The sequence below is a fragment of the Arvicanthis niloticus genome, chromosome 19 (genome assembly GCF_011762505.2).
Source record: "Arvicanthis niloticus isolate mArvNil1 chromosome 19, mArvNil1.pat.X, whole genome shotgun sequence".
Lineage (NCBI taxonomy): Eukaryota > Metazoa > Chordata > Mammalia > Rodentia > Muridae > Arvicanthis > Arvicanthis niloticus.
The window spans coordinates 17,442,487-17,462,924 of record NC_047676.1 but is presented as its reverse complement, the minus strand read 5'-3'; the positions used below and the strand labels follow the sequence as shown (position 1 = coordinate 17,462,924).

General features: G+C 36.4%; 1 protein-coding gene and 1 pseudogene across 1 annotated transcript in view; one reads left to right on the top strand and one right to left on the bottom strand.

The window, feature by feature from the left end:
* The window catches only part of Cdh12 (cadherin 12), a 1,002,120-nt gene that overhangs the window by 856,298 nt on the left and 125,384 nt on the right, over window positions 1-20,438 (top strand). The window lies entirely within an intron of this gene.
* On the bottom strand, window positions 6,064-9,830 carry LOC117723675 (ubiquitin-associated protein 2-like pseudogene; annotated as a pseudogene).

Sequence of the window (20,438 nt, the reverse complement as noted above, 5' to 3'; positions counted from 1 at the left end):
TGGTTCTAGAATAATATGGCCATTCTTGATCATCTGTGTCTATGTATGTATTTCAAGATTTTTTTTTCTCTATGTCTGTGAACACTGACCTGGAATGTCATATTCCTTTAGGTAGAATAACTGTGTTTCTAGTTATTGCTTCTTCTGATCCATGAATCTGTTGGGTCTCTTAATTATCTAGTGTCTTCCTGGATTTCCTTCTTTAATGTCCTAGAGCATTTACTGTTGAGGACCATTGTTTCTTTTATGCTTATTTCTTTTATTCTTACATTTATTTTGTATGACTGTGTTATGTGTGTGAGCAGGCATATACACAGGAACACACAGAGACAAACAAAAAATAGACACACACACACATACACACAGAGAGGGAGGACAAGGGGAAAGAAACTGATTTATGAATAAGATTTTTCATCTTTTTTTGCTGTATGTTTACCATTGATATTCTTTGGGATATATAAAGGCTATTTATTTATTCATTAATTTTTATTGTTTGTTTGTTTGTTCATTGGTAACCTTTCACTTTTTGAAAGTATTTAAGAGCTCTAATCGTGTGTGTGTGTGTGTGTGTGTGTGTGTGTGTGTGTATGTAGAAAAAGAGAGAGTGGGATACCTTCTTGTTTATAGAAACCTGAACTGAACTAGTGAGGCTGGAGAGACTCCCACACAATAAAGGGTTGGGCTGCAGGCAGTTATGGCATGAAGTAGGAATGGCACAATGGCAGGAAGCTTGGATCCTCCTTTTTTGGGGCTCCACTGAGTGCAGTGATTAATCTGAAGGGAGTGCAGGAAATTAGATTCTGGTGCTGCTTTATCTGTTCTGAGCAGGGCAGAACAACTATGGCAATTTGGAAAAACAGACAATACCTGTTATTATTAAAGTCCCAGTGATTATAATGCAAGCAAATACAATGATATATTTCTAAGAAAGCCCAATGATGATTTATGTCTGAAAAGCATCACAATAAGTACAAATACTAGGGAGTTTTGGTGCCCCTGGCAAGTCAGAATTAGATGCTTGCAAAAGAGAATAAGGGAATAAGTGAATAATATGTTGCCCAAGGCCTCGGTGTTGCTGCTTTGACACACAGAGAGTTTGGTTATAATAAACCTGGAGTTGACTGGGAGGATATGGAGTTTGCTTTCTGGTAAAATCTCATGAACATTACTATGCTAGTATGAGAGCAAGAAGTAAGGAAATCTTTATTTAATTATTTAATGTATATGAGTACACTGTCATTCTTTCTTAGACATACCAAAAAAAGGGCATTAAATCCCAATGGCAGGTTGTTGGGAGCCGCCATGTGGTTGCTGGGAACTGAACTCAGGACCACTGGAAAAGCAGTCAGTGCTCTTAAGCACTGAGCCATCTCTCCAGGCATTGAGACGGAGAAGTATTAATTGGTGATTTCTGAGTATAATAAATACAAATCAAAGACACAAAAAAAGTCCTGAAAATTCAACTTAAAAGCCTTTTCACAGAATTCAGACTATTTTATTTAGTGATTTTTAAGAAATAAGATAATAAAGAAAGAAAGATTAAGAGAAAAAAGAGAATATTTAAAAATAATGAATTTGATACCATTTACATGTCATTGTATATTTGAAAATTGGTATTAGGTTATGTGTCTCTATAGAAATTATCAATCCTACACAGTTTCAGACAAGAATAGAATATTATATTCTTTGTTCCTCAAGATTAGAAATGAACTGTTAATGCTATGAATTTATATGATTTCTATATAGAGGACATCTTATTTATTATCTAGTATTTTTTGTTTACAATATGGACAAGTTAGAAGCACTTATTGAAAATATCACAATTTTTATTTTGTTATGAAAATATATATCTCATATTTCAATATGAACCTTAAGAAATATTTAGATATATCCTTAAAACTTATGACAAACCATTTTATCTAAATTAAATAAAAATATAACTTCATTTCCTTCACTATACAGTATTTCTTGAGTAACTTCTATGTGCAATTGATTCTGCACAGCAAAGCAATTTTAGAGAAGCTTGACTAGAACCTTTTATTTGCAGAGTGCTCTGTATATGTGGTTTGTGATGGTCTTCCATTATCCCTAGGATTTCTCACCTTAATTAGGCATAGGATTTAAAGAAGCTGTAATTGGATAAAAGCCCTATTGTTTCCTGAAGGAAGTATTCAGTTTGAAAATGTCAAAAACCTCATCGTTTGGTGAACTAATTGTTTAATGTCAAAATGCACTTTATAACTGTGTTAACTGCAGGTTATTTAGCATATCTTGGCCAGTTCTGCAATGGTAGTAATGGAAAATCTTAAAAAGACTAAATTATATAATAAGCACATACTATTTAATGAGTGTGGTGTTTTGAGTAAGACTGTCTTCTTAGACATTCTTATATTTATGTATATTTCTATACATAATCAATCACCAGTGAGTACACTTTATAAAAGCACTTTATACCTTAATACTTTAGAAAAGTATTAAAAGGATTATGAAGTTTTGCTTCATTGGAAGAAATATGTCACTGGGCAATGGGCCTTTAGGTTTCAAAAGGCCAAACCAAGCACAGAGTTTCTGTGCCTACGGATCAGGAAGTATTTCTCAGCTACTGTTCTAATGCCAGCTTGTGTGCTGCCATGTTTACTGCTATGATATTTCTGGAGTAATCTTCTGAAATTTTAAGAAAGTCCTCAATTAAAAGCTTTCTGTTATAACAGTGACTTGTTCATGCTGTCTGTTCATAGCAGATTCTACTTAGCAGTAGATAAGACAATATGATTTGCCACCCTTTCACATTATAATGTTATTAATATCAGTGTTATTTGCTATTGCTAAGAGAGCCTTTTTACCAAAAAGCTTCACATAACTTTTTTCCACTTGTCATAATTAAATGTGTTTATACTATATAGAAAATATTTTTATATGATCAGAATGGATTACCTCAAATGCATCCAGAAACTCTTAAAGATTTTCAGTGAAACTCCATTTAATATTAAATTAACTTGAATTATGTATTTGTTCTGTCTCTCAGAAAGATCCCATTCACAAGATTCTCAAATACAATAAACTTGATAATGTGTAACAGTCTAGCCAATGCAAACCCTAGAAACAGGAAGTTGGTTTTTCTTATCTTTTACCAGCTTGCAATGTGTGGTGTCAAGTGCCTACTCTCTGAAACACTGTGTTGGGTCATCTGACTATTTCAAAGACTGTAAGGTAAATCACATTCTAAAAAACAGGTGTCAAGAGGTTCTGTATTCTGAGCAAGCATGAAATAAATGTTTATTTTTAAAGTGAGGAGAAAGTTGTTGAATCACAGGAGAGGAAAAAAATCTAGTTAGAAAAATGATGGATCAGTTTATGGTGGCAATGGAAGCTGTATTTAGATTTCAAGCATAGGTAGACATAGACACAAAACAAAGAGGAGAAAGACACAAAAGTAGAGCAGAGGTTGAAGGAAATGCCATCCAGTGACAGACCCAACTTGGCATTCATCCTATGCTCAGACACTAAACCCTGACACTATTACTGATGCCATGTTGTGATTGCAGACAGGAACCTAGCATTGCTGTCCTCTGAGAGGCTCTACCAGCAACTGAATGAGCGAGATGCAGGTACATATAGCCAAGTACTGTACTGAGGTCTGAGACTCCTATGGAAGAGTTAAGGGAAGGATTGAAGGGGCTGAAGGGGAAGATATGGCAACCCCATAGCAAGAACAACAATATCAACTAACTGGGAACTCTCAGACCTCCCAGAGTCAAAGTCACCAACCAAAGAGAAGATATGGGCTGGTCCTTGGACCCTGGCAATATGTAACAGAAGACTGCCTTGTCTGGCCTCAGTGGGAAAAAATTAGAGACTTGATACTCCAGTGAAAGGGGTATGCTAGAGAAGGTGAGGTGGTAGTGAGTGGGTATATGGGGGAGCTGAATGGGGAGTGAGGGATGGGAAGTTGGGGTAGAAGAAGAGCTGAGGGGTTGAGAGAGCACCCTCTCAGAGGCAAAGGGGAGGTAGTCAATATTTGGAATATAAATAAAATGATTTTTAAAAAGAGCTTAGAGATGAGATGTGTAGAGGAATCCAGTGGGTTGAGAATTCCTGAATGATCTAGAAAATTGCAAACAAATTTGTATCCATGGGGGAATCTGTCTTTTCCATGGTAAATTACTTCTTCTTCTTCTTTCTCAGATCCAGACATTCCTAAGTCTCCAAGATCAATTTCAAGTCACTATTTTTCAATGTTTTTCACCTCCTCTTCATGCACAACTTCTGTTTGTGAATCAAATTTCTCTAAATAACAGCACCAGTAACTATCATCTATCTCACATCAAATGTTTTTTCTGAAATTTTCAAGTGACATTTAACAGTATGAATTTCTTCTGTAATATATTCATGAGTTAAGCCAACGTTTTGATTTATTCTGATGACTTAAGCAGATACTGAATATTCAAAATACAACTTCTACTACATAAGGTCATGCCTGTCATTAACAAGGAGCATGTCAATTTTATGATGACTATAATAAAAATATCACAGCTATTATAGCATTTCATGGTCTGGTAGAGACTCAGTTCTTTACATCTTTAATGTTATTTTTTCATTCACTTAATACTGGTCTAAGCACTAAAAATGTCAATCTTGTGGGAATTCTTGGTTTGCATCATTTTTTGTTATTGTGACATTTTAATTACATATATAATTTGAACAAAACAATTTGAGAATTTTATTGTTTTATTTTTTTTTCCTTCTTCATTAGCATTATAAAATTTATAAAATTATAAAATTTAAATTTGTAACAGAATTTTAAATGAATTTTATTAAAAAAGATAGAAAACAAAAACATATGTGTATCACATACATTTAACACATGATGCATTAGGGACATCAGCCTTTAAAGAACCATGAGTTAAACAATGTCAAAATGTTTCCTATCAGGATTAAAGTTATTTTTTTACACATTTTTTCTTATTTGTTAACCCTATCACACACAGATAAACACACACACACACACACACACACACACACACAGAGAGAGAGAGAGAGAGAGAGAGAGAGAGAGAGAGGCATTGAAATGTGACTTAGTGTAGTGTACAGGTTACTGTTAAAATATACATGCTGCAGAGAAAGTTCTAGGTTAAATCCTTATCAGAAAAATTAGTAAATAATTTTGTCAACAAACCACCATTTGTTCAAACATAAATTGCATAGCAATTTTTCATAAACTGAGTATTGGATTTTGCACTGTCTGTAGCAAGTACTGTCACAAACCTAACTGGGAGAAAGGAAAGGCCTTAATTCTCAGAATGTGATATGAATTATTGTGATATGATGCTCAGGTGTGATGTAAGTATATTGAAAGGAATGTGCTATCAAATTGTTGAGTGGAAGAAAATTATTTTGCCTATTTTATGAATATGTAATGTATGAAGATAATAGTCTCCATTTACAAAAGAGTTTATCTTAACATATCCAGAAGGGCCTAGGGAGATAGTTTAATGGGTAAAAGGAATTTCTGCATAAGCATGAGAACCAAAGTTCAAATCCCAGCACCCACATTAATACCTGTGTATGCCTGCATGTAATTGCTCTTATACAGTTGCAAATGGAGACAAGACGATCACATGGATTTGCCACCAGTTTAACTCTTTTTTTAAGGTAGAGGGTTTTATTTCCATATATATATATGAATGACACATGACACATTAATCCATTAAATTTGAGGACACGATGCAAAAAAAGCCACATTAACTAATCCATCTAACAATGCTGTTCATATTTATTATGCCATTTTTAAGTGTGTGTGGTGGGGTTGGTTTTTCTAATAATAAAGGAGGAGACTTAGGCTTTTGGGCTGATATATATTTGGGAGGGGGCGTTCGCCTTTCCACCTTACCCATAAACCACTAGGGTGAACAGGGAGAAATGAAGGAAAGGCAGGGACCACAGCATAGTTTCATCATCTTTAATGGAAAGAGAAAGGAGTAAGAGGAGGGGAGGGCAGGAAAATACAAATCCTGTAATACATACAACAGGGTGGGATGGTATAGGGATGGACAGACATGAAGCTCAGGTGTCCGATGGAACGCTGAGGGTGTGGAGCAGCAGAATTGTTCTACATTTATTTCTGTCTTTGATGCTGTTTCCATAGTTTCCAGGTTGCAAAACCCCCTCAGAAGATGGGACAGGGTCAGGGCTCCATTTGGACCCACAGCTAAAGCTGTTGTAGGCAGATTTGTTGGTTTGGTGTTTCTGCAGAACGGAGCTGCTTTGGCTATGTTGCCTGCTGCTGGTCTGGCCATCCTGCTGCAGGTGATGGTGAAGGATTCGAGAGTGTGGCTGCTGATGTGGAATGAGAATATGCATAAAGGGGAAAAGTGGGTAGGCAGCAGCTGAGGCTGGATTGATGGGCCCTCCACTTCCTAGGGCAGAAGGCAGGTTGAAGGAGGCGGCAGAAGTACTGGAATGAGACCCTTGTTTCTCCAAGGACTGCTGGGTTTTAGAGAACACAGAACCAGAGATACCTGGCATGCCTGTGTTACTGGAGGTGACTGATAAACTAGTTTTGTATCCATGAGACCCATATCCATTTGGCTGTCAGAAAGGGGTGGCTGAGGCATTCACGCTGACATTCACACCATGCTGCTTGGAAGAAATAGGAGCCACAGGGAACAGAGCAGGCCCATACTGGAAAGAGCTGGGGAGGCTGGGACCCTCTGTGTTGTATGGCAGGCTGGTGTAATTATAACCAGGAGGCAGCGAATGTCTGTTGCGTGGTGTGGTGAGTCTGCATCTGTTTTTGTTGGTCTTGGGCCAAGGTTGTGGCTGGGGCTTGGGAGGAGGCATCCCCATGGCCAAAAGTTGGTGAGGTTGCCAGTGTAAGGGTTGCTGACCATACTACCAGTTAAGTGGAGTGGTGGGTGTGAAAAACAGGATACCATAGTAATTCAGGTGAAATCTTGTCTGGAGCATCTGTAAATCATCGTAACGATATACTTGTGGCTGGTAGGCATTTAACTGTCCCGGAGCCATAATGTATGGATTAGGCAACAATGGTGGGACTCCAGGAAGAAGATTGGGAGGAGCTTTTCCTGAAATTGTAGCAACTGAACTTGGAGTGGAGGGTGTGATAGTAGCGTTGCTGCACAGGCTAAGGCCTAGACTACTGCCACTATTCAGATTGACCACTGGGGGAGGTGCAGAGACGGTGCTAGATGTGGTAGAGAAAGTGGGGTAGGAAGAATGTAGATTCACCTCACTCTTCAAACTTGTATGCAAACGAGTGGATGTGGAAGTATGCCAGAAGATGTTGACGAAGAAAGGGTATTCTGCTGTGTAGATAATGCACTGCTATGTTGTGAGGTGGTGGTATTTGGAATCTCCTCACTATGGCTCAAGCCCCTTTAGGAGGATGAATGCTGATTGTCCTCAGTAAGGAAGCTGCAGGTGCGGTTTCATTGACCGCTGGTGTAACTCTTATCTCAAGAAAAGAAGGTACATTTAGTACTCAAGATCAACTCCCACAGCAATGCCCCCCCCCCCCCCCCCAATAATCGCATCTGGACAATCCTTTTATTTTTAACTACTTCTTAGGTGACTCTAGGCTGTATCTAATAGAAGAAGCTATGTATTATCATTCTAACCATTATGATAAAGATTGTGTACAGTTACATCAGAAGGTCAGCATAGAAAGATACAAAATAAACAGTTAGAAAACCCATGTCTTCTTTTCTCAGGATTCCAAATCATTTTAAGAATTGAGGTGGAGCACAGTGTTTAGCTTGGTCCGTGTTTATTCTGTGGCTGAGACTAAAGAGTAGTCACACTTCACCATAAACAAGTAAAATTTGAATGGTCTTGTCCTTAACAGGAGTTGGCTTTCACCCTCTCTTCTGTTGTAGGCACTGTTAAAATCTGTACTATCATATGTTGTGGCCAAAATATCGGGACCACTCTGTCAGTGTTGGAACCCGCACTACCAAAAGCCTTGGGGGCTAAATTGTCAGAGCACTGCCCCAAGCTGCTCCGGTCAGCGGGTCAGAGTTCAGCAAGAGAGAGAGAGAGTGAGGACAGACGAGAAGAATGGAGACCAGACAGAGTGTGATTCAATCCCATTTATTCTTCAGTCTCTCTTCTTCTCTCCAAGTCCTAAGTCTTGAGTTCCTAGTTCCTAGTTCCTGGTCCCTAGTACCTCCAAGTTCCAAGTTTTTTCTCCAAGTGCTAAGTGCCTACTACTTAATAATAATTGCCTGTCTCGAGTCTCAAGTGCCTACTCCAAGTGCCTAATACTTAATAATAATAATTTCTTCTGTCTGCCTCTTGCCTTTTATATGTCTCACTTCTAAGCCACGCCTTTAAATCATGACCTTAGGTCTTGTCTCTAAATCTGATCTCTAAGTCATGCACTTAAGTCACATACCTTTAAGTCTCACACACCCAAGGGAAAATCCTGGGTATCTAAAGCAAGATGTTATCAGAATGTGCTCAGCTGTTGTAGGATATTGTAATCAAGTCTCTTGTCAGGGTATATGGCTCAAGATGGCTGGAAGGATGACAGCTGCCTTCTGTCAGCTACCCACAATCATACAATGTTATTTGTTTGTTTTTAATTAATTATTCCATGCCTTTACATCTCAAGTGATCCCACTTTCCAGTTACCCCCTCCATCAACACCCCATCCCGTGATAACCCACTTCCCAGTTAACCCTCCACCAATCTCCCCATTGCACATCTGCCCTTCCCTCTCCCCTTTGCCTGAAAGAGTGTGCTCCCCCACCCACCCACACTCTCTTGCCCCACCACTCCAGCATCCCCCTAATGCTTGACCTCATACACTGTTATTTGTAAGATATTTTCCACTAGCTACTTTTACACTACCAAATTAGTGACACGGTGACACAGTCAGTGGTACAGTAAGATACTTTCTGAATGATATGATTAAGCCCTGTGCACTCATGAACTGAAAACGAGGAGCAGAGGGCCAGCTGAACTTTTTCACATTATTTATTCTAAAGTGTCTGATGGCAGCATCTCAGTTACACCTTCAGGAAGGCAGTGAGGCATGGCAGTTTCCCTATTGACTATGCATGAAGCTTGTGGGTTATCCCTGCTGCTCTTACAGACTGCAGGATTCTTGATCAAAGGGACTGTCAGGAGAATTGGCCCTTTATTATGAACTTAGTCACAGGACTCTATAGGTGCATTAATGGATGTAGGCATGCAGAGCTATGCTTTCATTGTCTACTCACCAGCAGGGCTGGCTTCTTAGCTTCTATTGTTACCTTCCCATATAAACTCTTCCCATATAAACCTACCCTGACTTCATTTATATTTTTATACAAATTAATCTTCAAATAAAATATGTCAGAAAATGTGGGAGAGGGAAACAAATGGAAGAGCACACTCTGTCTCCCTCAGAACATGTTTGAGAGCTGAAAGTAATCCGGCAAATCACTGACTTCCTTCTGGCACTAGGGGAGCAGAGAACATTCCCAATAAGTCCAAACATAAATGTAAACGTAAATAAAAAATATAATATAAAATAAAATGTAAAAGGTAAAAGGTTAGAAGTAAAACCAGAATCAACAGCCTTGGGTTTAGAGATAGCTCCAGAATCATTGAAAGCAACCAAAATCCATCTAAACAGCATGTTCTAATGTTTAAATGTACTTTCTTCACGCTCTCTTTGGTCTAATAGTGTCTGGGTTTTACTGTGCATTATATGTTGAGATGTGTTTTACACTGATTGAGAAAAGGTGGCATATAAATAGCTTGAGGTATATTACCCTCAATTGTCTCCATACATGGACATAAAGCAGAGGTTCCACCACAAGCATTCCTAGTTTCTTGATGTGATAATTAAAGGGCACTTTCATTTATTCTTCAACGCTGTGATTTTTATTTTATTTCTTGATGAAGAATATAAAGATGTCTCAGTGAATACAATACCTGCTGTGTAAGTATAAGGACCTGAGTCAAGCCGCCAGCACTCACATAAAAGCAATATATGCTGTTAACATGTCTGTTACACAAAGGCTGGACACAGGAAGATCCCTCTGATTCTGTGGCACATCAGACTAGTAGAGATAATGAATTATATAATCAATAAGGGTTCTGCTCTCAAAAATGTAAGGTACAGAGCAATAGAGGAAGATACCTAAGCTGGATTCTGATTTTCAGGTGCATGCATAGAAAAGCTTATACGCACACTCACACACATGTATATACTCATATATACACATGTATATGCATGAGCACCTTCAAGCACTGACATTCACACAAATGCACACATAACTTTAATCGATGATTAAAGTTAACAAAATCATAGAAAAGTCTCTTTTCTTAATTTGCCCAAGGAGGTATTCTATTAGCATATATTCCTCACAAGTCCATTGCTTTAAACTCTAGGGGGCATCAATAGTCAGTACTGAAACAAGTGATATAATGAATTCTCAATGTCACATTTGCTTATTTGCATTCATGTTATGGGACATATCTACATAGCTCACCAATGAAGGTGATCACAGTAGTAGGGTGTCTCAACATGTCTTTATGATCAATGTGATATTACTAAAATGCTTAACTTGAAGAATTTGAGTATCTCCAAATTTTTAGTTTATGGTATTATGCTGAAAATTCAGTGGCTTTTGAAAGTTACCACCAAGTTTTGTTCTTCTTGCATTGTTAATTCCCAGATCTTATTCAGCCACAGCTAAGATTTAATAATTACAGTAAGCAGTTTTCATTAAAATCCACTGATGCCTAAAATTTTACAATTAACTCAAAAGTGCAATGATGAAACTGTTTCTAAGCTATATGGCGTTCAGTGAAAGTGAGATGACCACTAGTGGATGCTAATGTTTAAAAAATAAAGATAAAAAAAAAAAAGTCTGCAGAGGTTATTACTGAGGGTAACACTGGGATGGAACACAGTATAGCAAGAATGATCTAGTTCTTTGACCTAGAGTAAGGAACTGCTTTGTACAATTGTAGTATTGGGTCTCGGGACATAAATCCTTCATTTTGTTACAGTTTAAGAGGTTGTATATAATCAGTATGTACCTAAGAATGTCAAAAATGAGGATATTTTGTTTTGTTTTAATGTTATCTTTGTTTGTTTGTTTTATCATTGACACATGGCAATCATTATCCACACCACCATATCTACTGGATTCTCTAAACTTTAGAGACTAAAGCAAATGTCACATTCTAGGAAAAATAAAATAACACCACCTCCAAAAAAGACCAAACAAAACAAATGAACAAAATAAAAAAGCTCATTAGCACAGTAAAGAGCAATGACACTCAGCTCCCAAAGTATCTGTTAGTAAACTCAGAAGCTGTGTGTCAATCCACAATCTTTACTTATTGAACAAATTTAAGCATCATCACTAATACCATTTCAACTTTTTTACATCATTAATTCCACAAAAAGAAGAATCTCATGGTTGTCCTTACTCTTTATTAGAAGTGATAAGAATTTCAAGGGGAATTTTATCTGAAGTCGCAGAATCTATCCATACTGAACTAAAAATGCAATGTTTCACATCTGCCTAACATAACTTCCTCAGGAGACTTGGGGCATTTCTAACAAAATTCACACTTGTACCCAGTAGTTAAAATTAGATGTGACTCTTTACTAATTTTCAAAGTTTTTTCCATTTTTCTTATTCTTTTTCCTGTCTCTTTTCCTTCCTTCTTAAAGTTTGTATTTAATCCAGCTACCTACTCCAACCTATGTTCCCAAATAATTAATAAGATGAATTTGTCAAGGAAGGTTAAGCAAAAATAGAAACCCTAACCATGAAGTATTGATTTGCTCGAAGAAAGCTTTTGTTGTTTCCCTTTGAGAGTAATTCAGCTACTTTTACCTTAGCCACATTTGATGACTATATCAAAATATTGACCTATGTTGTTTAGTTTGCTGACAAGCATTTAGAAGTATTTATTGTGAAAAGAAACAACAGAATAGGAGACAACACATTAATTGTGTTTACTTCATTTCTCACATCAATAAAGGCCAGCACTGTTTCTCATTGTATCCCTGTTGAAAGGGAGAGGCTGTGTTTTAGAATGGAGACAGGAAAAACTTTTGGTTTAAAATGCAGAGATTCTGTATCTTCTCATTATTGTAGTACAGATTAAGAGATACAGTTTATTTAAGAGTTTGTGTTGATATATAAAATGTAAAAAAAAGTTGCTTTATAGCTCAACAATTCTGAGACTATCAAATTAGGACACAAATATTTCTTTATTTAATTTTCCCCAAATAGGCAAGATTTAATATTTCCTTGTTTGTAACTTAACTTAGGGATGGATGTAGTGTAATGGATTATATTATTACATATGTAATATATATTTTCTAGACACTAGATAGCCTAATTCTACTTTTTAATGAAATATTACAATAATCCTAAATAATAAGATCTTATATTTCATAGACAAATATGACCTACAATTATTTGATATTTGCATGTTCAATATTTCATAAATATATGAAACTTATCAGAGTATAGAGCATGTAGATGTTTCTATCAGAAAGATATATGAGGAAAATAGACTAAGAAATATCTAAACTTATACCGAATAATTATGATTACTTATACAACATTTTATCAAACTATCATGGTATTTGGATATATTCAATAAAAATAAAATCAGTTATACCAAGTATAAAAAGAAGTAGTGTTGCAAACTTGTTTGATTATTTCTAAAATGCCTAAAATTTTTGTCTTTATTCTTTTTGAGATGTGGTTGTCACATTTTTTCTCTCACAGGCTATATTTTGTTGTTTTAAAGTTCATTTTTGAAATATAATTGATTGATATATAATTACATCACTGTCCTACTTTTTTTGTCACTTGAGCCTCTACCAAACACCCTCTATTTATTCTTCTCTATAATTCTTCAACTGCACAGCTTATTTTTCTTTGATTATTATTGTTGTAAACATAAACACATGCATATGTATATGCATATCTATGTGTCCTATGTATGTATGTTATATTTTCATTTGTAGGAATACACTGTCATCTCTGAGAGGCATCTAAAGGCGCTATCTGTGATGTATTTTGTTTTGAGAGTCCCTTAAAATATTGTGACCAACTGTTCAAAAGAAGGTCTTTCATGCATTGTACTGAAGGTTTTGTTAGTGTGTTGTTCTGGGTTATGTTGTCCATCCAAGTGGCTTAACTTCCTTTAATATTCTTTTAATTTGTGGTGTACATATATATGCTCTACCTGTAGATACATCTTTATCTCTTTATCATCTATTTAATCTATCTGTATCATCTATTCTATATATTATCTATCTATCTATCTATCTATCTATCTATCTATCACACACACACACATGCATACACACACATAAAAAGTTACTCCTGTTGGGTCTGCTTATGTTCCTTGTTTGCATATGGTTTTAGGGTTGAAAATTCTACATCTGAAAAGCAACAACAGAACTCATCTGAGGAAGGTGAATTATCCTTTTTGCAACAGTAATTAACTATTTATATATCTAGATTTAGAATTATGAATCCCATGATAAATTTCTCCTTGCACATGCACATGTTCATTTATATCAACATGGTTCTGATATTGCTCGTGTAGCCATTTCTCTGGGAGACTGTTTTACTTCTGGCTATTCTGGCTTTTTCAATCTTTTCAACATTCTTCTATAAAGCTCCCTTAGCCATAAAAGCAGAAACTATGGCGTGGCTGCTCCATAATCTATACTTACAGCTGATGATTCAGGAAAGAGTCTAAGGATTTAAACAAAGTGTTCTCAGTAGAAAAAACAAATAATGCCATGGGACACCTAAAAAGTGTTCATTATTTTGGCAATTAGAGAAAGTCACATTATTCCTTTTTGACATTTCATCTCACACCAGCGAGATTGGCAATAATCAAGGAAACCACTGACATCAAATACTGACAATATACTAGACAAAGAGAAAGTCTTATTTCCTGTTGATGGAAATAAAATTGGTACAGCCATACCAGAAATTAACATGGAAAACTCTCAAAAGTACCAAAAGTAAATTGATCATACGAGCCACATCTTGGCATATGCATATGGTGCATGGGATCCCACTCAATAGATTCTTGCTCCTATTACTGCCTATTCATAATATCCTGGAAATAGAAACAATCTAAACGCCATTCAGCAAATGAATTGATGAGGAAAATGTAAGTCGACATAATGGAATACTATTCAGCTGTAAAGAATAATGAAATTTACTAATGAATGGATGATCTAGAAGAGAATATATTCAGTGAAGTAACAAGGATCACAAAAGACAAGCATGGCAAGTTCTCTGCCATCGAGAGTTTTGCATTCTTATGTACTTAAATAAAAATCACTTTTATATTTATCCTCATTTACAAATGCACTGCAAGCGGCATTTAACAGTTTACATATATCCTTGCTCCAGGGAATCCAAGCATAGCCACTCAGCCTGTAGAAACATGTCTTAGTGAATGTCGGACATCTCCAAATGATGCAAATTTGATAATAGGAAAAAATTTGTAACTATTCTATTTTTTCCATTGAGACTATGCCCGAATAGAACTCAGAATAGTAAAGACACATGAGAAAAATACCTGTAAAACTATTTCTTAACTAAAATAACTGACAATAGTTCTTCAGTTCATAGACTAAATTTCTCCTCAATTATTGTAACTAATATCAAATAGTTGACTTTTTATATTCATTGCACCAAAGAGATGGTCAAGAGTTTAGTTTAAGTTAGTCATTGAAAAAATTCATCAATATGGTTCTGATAAATACCATATAGGAAAACTGTTCTGCTTTTCCATTTGAACCTCAGTTTGGTTTCTACTACCTGGTTCTTGCAGCTATAATTTCAGCTTGCAGGGCTTTGACAGCCTATGGCCTCTATATGTACTCATATACCCGACATGCAAACACACACACACACACACACGTGCGTGCACACATAGGCACAGTGAGAGAAACAGAGAGACAAAGACAGAGGGACAGAGAGACAGAAACACAGAGAGACAGAGACACAGAGAGACAGAGACATGGAGACACAAAGACACAGAAACAGAGACAGAGACAGAGAGACAGACAGAGACAGACACAGAGAGTCAGAGACAAAGAGAGACAGAGAGAGGCACAGAGACAATGAGAGAGAGAGATAGAGAGATGGACAGAGATTTTAAGAAAGAAAATGAAAATTGTGTATCAGACAGACTTCTAGCTGTGTGTTTACTTGTAAAAAGAAAAATAATAGTACATAGTTGTAGATTACTGTTCAGAGAATTGATGCATTTAACTATAAATCATTTAATTTTTCTTTCAGCATTTCTTGTATTACAGAAAGGATCTTTTATTTGTCTTTGGTTAGTCAAATATAGGTGTATACAGAAATATTATAGACTACAAATGAAATGTTATACAATTCTGTAGACAATAAATGTCAGATACCAGGTTGGGCAACATACATGCTAAGAATAAACAGCTTTTGTCATTGATGTCCACACAAAGTGTTTTCAGTTAAGGAAGCCATTATGCATCATTTATATTGGAAAACACTAGCACTGGTGTTGCCTTTATAGATATGACTACTTAAATATCAAGCAGAAGGAGCAGAGAAATAAAGCAAAACTATATTTTAAGGTGTCTGGGATTCAATAAAATCTGGAGGATGTATCTTTCTGGCTTTGCTAAGCAGTAAATGTATTGATGCTGTGAGAATCTTTCTTACTGAGGTCAGACACATGAATGTGTACATGGGAAAAAGGTTCATTTCAATATTTTTTTTTTTCAAAACAGGTAACAGAGTTTAGCTTCAAAACATTTTATATGTGATATTTTTATAAGCCTCAGTTCTGTAAAGGCAATGCTGGCTTCTCTCCAACTATAGTTCTGCTGTAACTAGTAGTGATCTATAAGGAAATGTGCTGAGACACATTCCTGAAGCCTCCTGATCTGAATTGTAATGGACCCCTGCAGTTAACCATGCCACCAGATCTCTCCTCTCATGGAGCTCTTCTATAGTGTTACAATGTTAAGTTGTTATTTATTGAATATTTTACTTATTTCCATTTCAAATGTTATCCCCTTCTCGGTTTCCCCTCTGCAACACTCCTATCCCCTTCTCTCTCCCACCCACTATCTTATCACCACCCTAGCATTCCCCTAAGCTGGGCATCCATGCGTCACAGGACCAAGGGCCTTGCCTCCCACTGATGCCCGAGAAGGCTATCCTCTGCTACATGTGCAGCTGAAGCCATTGGTTCCTCCATGTGTACTCTTAGGTTGGTTGTTTAGTCCTGGAACTCTGGGAGGCCTGGTGGGTTGATATTGTTGTTCTTCCTATGGGGTTGCAAACCCCTTCAGCTCCTTTATTCTTTCCCCTAACTTCTCCATTGAGGTGCCTTTGTTGAGTCCTTGTCTGCAAGCATTCGCATCTTTATTTGCCATGCTCTGGCAAACCTTCTCAGAAGACAGCTATATTAAGCTCCTGCCAGCAAGCACTTCTGGGCATCAGCAATAATGTTTGGGTTTGGTGACTGTATATGGGAGAGATCCCCAGGTGGGATAGTCCCTAGATAGCCTTTCCTTCAGTCTCTGCTCCACTCTTTGTCTCTGTATTTTATTTAGATGGAGCAATTCTGAGTTAAAACTTTGGAGATGGGTGTGTAGCCCCATCCCTCAACCAGGGGCAGTTGACTATATCCCTATCCTCTGGATATAGTCTCTACAGGTTCTCAGCTTTGTTGCATATTTCAGCTAATGTCATCTGGGTTGGGTCCTGGAAGCCTCTTGCTTTCCTGGCATCTGGGACTTTCTGGTGGTAACACAGTTCACCACCCCAGACTGCTACACAGCTTTGATCAATTTTCTGACCCTCTGTAACTCTCCCCTGTCTCCTCCCACACTTGATCTGTCTCCCTTCTCCCACCTCCTGTCTCCCTCCCAAGTCCATCCCTCCCTCTACCTCAGGTGATTATTTTGTTCCCCCTTCTAAGTAGGACTGAAGCATCCATGTTTGGTCTTCTTTCTTCTTGAGCTTCATATGGTCTGTAAGTTGTATCACGGGTATTTCAGGCTTTTTTTTCCTGATATCCACTTATCAGTGACGACATACAATGTGTTTTCTTTTGTGACTGGGTGACCATTTTTAAAAGAAAAAAAATAATGTTTTTAAGCAGACTTTACTTCAGAAATAGAAACAAAAATACTTTTATGACCTAACGTTATTTTCGGAAAAATACTAGCTAATGCAACTTTTCTCTTTTACTTGATTGAAAACTTTCTATATAATAAAACATAAAGTAGTTATGGAGATGTTTATTTCACATTTTTCTTATTAAACCCATAATAATATTATCTGAGCTATATTATTTTTTTACCATGAATATATAATCTGATGTCTGTTTTAACCTATGGGATATTTGCTAAAAATGTATTGAGCCACTAATATGAATCTATTTGCTTATGCAGCAATATATATATATATATATATATATATATATATATATGCCTTACTTATAATGATAGAATTATTATATAAACATTATATAAACTAGTTGGTAGTCAGGAACAGTTGGTTTATAAAGATCATTTAGTTTATAGAACACCACAGGTTGTGTTTTGAATGTGAAATGTCTCTCATAAGCTAATGTTTGAAAACTTGCTTGTCAGCTTATGGTAAGTATGAAAAGTTGGTGCAACTTGGAAGAAATGAAGGCTTACTGGAGGAAGTGTTTCAGTTGGGCACAGGCCTTAAGTCTGTACAATTAAGGGAGTCCAATTTCTATCCACTTTCTGCTTCTTAGTAAGGATGTAATAGCAACAGGCAGACTTCTGTCAACATGCTTTCTACACATGCTGCCAGATCGTTTCTGCCATCACAGGATAGTCACCTTTAACTGTAACCTAGCATGCACAATTTCTTTTCTTTTGATAATGGCTAAAAATTTCATATATGTATACAATGCAATTTGATTATATATACCCCTAATTATTTCTTCTGTCCCTTCCTAGCTCTTCTCTATATCTCCTTTCTTATTTGAGTTCTTTGTCTTATACAACCAACTTAAAAAGGTGCAATATCTCCCCAATACTGGAATTACATGTGCGTGTGTGTGTGTGTTTGTGTGTGTGTGTGTGTGTGTGTGTATGTTGGTGCTTGAACACAGATCCTCATTATTGCACAGTGAGAATTTTCTGAACTGAGCCATCTCCCTAGTCCATTGTCAAACATGCAAAATATCAGTTGCTCACAAAGGTTTCATTATTGTTTTTCTGTTTTGTTTTACCAGACATGTTTGTCCATATATATTAACTTACACAACAAACACAAAGTAGTTAGTTATCATGTGCCAAAGTCTACAGTTGTTCCTGGTTTTGCCATGAAGAAAACAAAGCATTATCAATTTCTTACTTCTACTAAGAGATTGAAGGGAAATACAGTGGAAAGTGAGATCTGGTATTAAGGAACTCTTAACAGATGTAACTCAAGTTTTCAAAGAGGTATTGAGACCTATCTGAAAAGTGGGTATATAAGGACCGCATTTTTCTTCTTCATGGCAGGATGCATCCATAATAAAATTTGATATAACACTCTGTAAAAACCTTTTGTTTTTTTTTCCTGAGGCAGTAGAGGATATTTGGTAAAAGATGCATGTGGGAATATAAAGAAAGACAGAAGAAGCAAAAATCACTCAAGAGAATGTGGAGGACAAAGTTGAATTTGTATATTATAAGGCCAGGATATATAACAACCTACATACATAGAATATATCCCCTAGCAGAAGTCCTGGTAGACTGGCTTTTACAATTTGTCCACATAGTCACAAAACTTAAGGTCTAAACAATAGCAACACCAGTAAGCATCCAAATGTGGAAGGGGAGAACCCCCAAGGCTCCACTACAAATAAAGAGCTACTGGCAATTCAATACTTCATTTTTCATTCTTATTGAAAATAGATTTTTTTACAATATATTCTGATTATAGTTTCCCTTATTCTATGCCTTCCAGTTTCTTTGTAGCCCTCTCAGCTTGAATGAATATCCATTTTTTCCTTATATAATAAAGACATCTAATAAAATGAAATATCATAAAAAAGGGAACAAGACAGAATAAGACAAAAACTAACAGAAAAAAATTCAAAGAAAAAAACACACAAAAATAACATATAGACAAAAGACATACATACATGTTTACACACAAAAGAATCTCATGAAAATCATGAAACCTTGAGATTTAATGTATATAAAGTACTCCTGATGGACCTGTAAGGGAAGAAAAAGGGGGAAGAGGGAGGAGAAAGGGGAGGAGAAGGGGAAGGGGAAGGACAAGGGAAAGACAGAGGAGCAGAAGGAGGAAGAAGAAGAAGAAAGAAAGAAGTAGAAAGAAAAAGGTGGCACTGTCCCAACATTATGAGACAGAAAATTTACAAAGGTGCCACTGACTTCTTTTTCTGATGTTCATCTATTGCTGAGCATGGGACATAATCTTAAGAAAAATTTCCTTCCTCCCTTACAGAGAGAGTCTAATTTTTCAGTTACAAATTGCTATCAGTTGGAGAGAGCTTCTGGGTTAGTGACTGGAGCACATGTCTACTTCTGCTTTCAGCTCCAGTGTCTACCCCATCTGGCAGAGATATTATCTGGCTTTGGAAATTATACTACAGTCTCCCTCTCTCTCTCTCTCTCTCTCTCTCTCTCTCTATATATATATATATATATATATATATATCACAAAAATAAATTTGAGAAAGGGGTGAACATGAGTGAATTTTGAGAATATAGAGAGAATAGGGAGGAAAGAAATGCAACCATTCACCTATAAATTCTCAAAAATAGATTAAATGATACATAAAACACAAATGTGGCTGAGGTTTATAAATTAATAACCAAAAGGATTGACTAGACTCTATTTTGAATATTATTACAACCCTATAAACAATCTGAAAAACAAATCTTTACTAAGTGTTGAAGAATACTGAAGAAAGGCATAGCAGTATGTTTCCAGTGAGAAAGCCTGACTATGCATATAATAACGGCTAAGAACCCATTAAAGTACAATCAAAGCTTCTATTAAGACATTTAATTTGAATTATCACCAATGAAGCAACATGAAATGAAGAATATTGATGTTGTTCTGATTTTGACACATGGGCACTCCTATTAATGAGACTGTAATCTTAGACATATAAACAGAGAGATAAAATCTAGGACACATGAAACTTCTAACTCCATGCAGGAGGAAAGAACCCGATAAGAAAGATTAATTGATTAGCAGAAAATCACGTGGGAGTTGAGAGTAGTAAATGATGTTGAGAAAGCCATTAAAGGAGACAAATTAAAGAAAGAGATTTGTACCAAGAAATTAAATGCCATCAAGGAAACAGGCAAACATAGGGAATGCCACTCTTTCTTGGGAGAAGAGTTTAGTTTAGCAGAATCCGAA